This window comes from Callorhinus ursinus, unplaced genomic scaffold (genome assembly GCF_003265705.2).
Source record: "Callorhinus ursinus isolate GAN/ISIS: 27379988/994484 unplaced genomic scaffold, GSC_fseal_2.0 scaffold15, whole genome shotgun sequence".
NCBI classification, from domain to species: domain Eukaryota; kingdom Metazoa; phylum Chordata; class Mammalia; order Carnivora; family Otariidae; genus Callorhinus; species Callorhinus ursinus.
Genome location: NW_027397077.1, coordinates 922,567 through 923,990, shown reverse-complemented (window position 1 = coordinate 923,990; position 1,424 = coordinate 922,567).

The window sequence follows — 1,424 nt, the reverse complement described above, 5'->3', positions numbered from 1 at the left end:
GGCCGCCGAGGGGTTGGACCTACCGGAGGTTCTAGGATCTGCGGCGGATATTTCCCTAGTCTCCAAACCGGCCCCAGACTGCCACTTGTGAGCCTCCCGTCCCCCGAACTTGTGTCCCTCAAGCCCCAAGGCCCTGCCCCCTCCCCTCTCCAGTCCCCCTCTGACTCCCTTCCCTGAACTTTGTCTCCCTTCCGAGATGCCCCCTCTCCAAGAATGCTGGAAAGCACCGTCCAGGGACCTGGGACCCCTGTCCTCACCTCCAAATAGCCAGCCAGTACCGCCACATTCCCGGGCAGCCCCAGAACAAAATGGTCTTCTCCAACCCTCCAGACCCCCTTCTCCAGCAGGGCGTACAGGGCAGGGAATTCCACTCTAGTCAGTCCCATGGAAAGTCCTTGCTCATGTCTAATCCCAGTCCTTCTTGCTTCCCGTAGTTGCTAAAACTCGTACCTGGCCAGACTCTCCCTGGGAGGCCCAGAGGCCCAGGGCTCGGTGTGTGGTGCCTGGCTTTTACAGAACCTTGGTATCCTCTTAAATGTTCCATCACCTACAACACCCCCCCCCCCCCCCCCCCCCCCGCCAAGGTGCCCCCTCAGATGTAATCTGGAGAAGGGGTTGCCTTCCTTTTCCCAAGGCCCCTTCCTGCAAGGGTGGGGTGGGGTGGGGGCAGAGGGCACTGTTTTTCCTGCCGGCAGCTCTCAGAGGCCCAGCCACGTGCCCCGGTGTCCAGCTCTGGGCCCAGGGCAGGGCAGGAGATAAGACCGGCAACTGGACCTGCGGGACTCCAAGGTGAAAGGTCACCATAGGAAGGGCTTTTCCAGCTGGTTAAACGTTAACAGGCCCAGAGCAAGAGGCTCAGGCTTGCCCAGCTTCGGGCTGCCTGGCTGGGAGGTGAGGGGTGGGGGGGGTGGGACAAACAAAGGGTGCTTAATAAATGCTGTTCGGCCCCACCGGGGTCGAGGAGGGCGGGGGGAAGCTGTAAGCCAGCGGCAACTGAGAGGCTCCAGGGAGACTGGAAGAGACATCTGCAGTCCAGCCGGTGGCCTGGCCAAGCCCTTTATGTGAAGCACAGAAAGAAAAGGAAATTAAAGAGGAAAAGGGGCAGGCCCCTGTAGGGATGGTGGGCATTCCTGCTGCCTCTAGCTAGCTGGGCGGGTGGGTGCCCTGCCCCCAAGAGGCCTAAAATTCTGGCGAGGGGGCCCCTGACCTCGCGCCCCCGCCGGGCCACAGACCACAACATCCCTTAGCCTTGGAGATTCCCAGCACCAGGTGTTAGCCCAAGCTGAGAAAGGGTGGGGTGGGGGTCGGACGCGGCGACTTTCTGGAAGAGGAAGCAAACACAATCCATCATGCAACTGTGCAAAGAAATGCCCCAGGGTGTGTGTGTGTGTGTGTGTGTGTGTGTGTGTGTGTGTGTGTGTGTG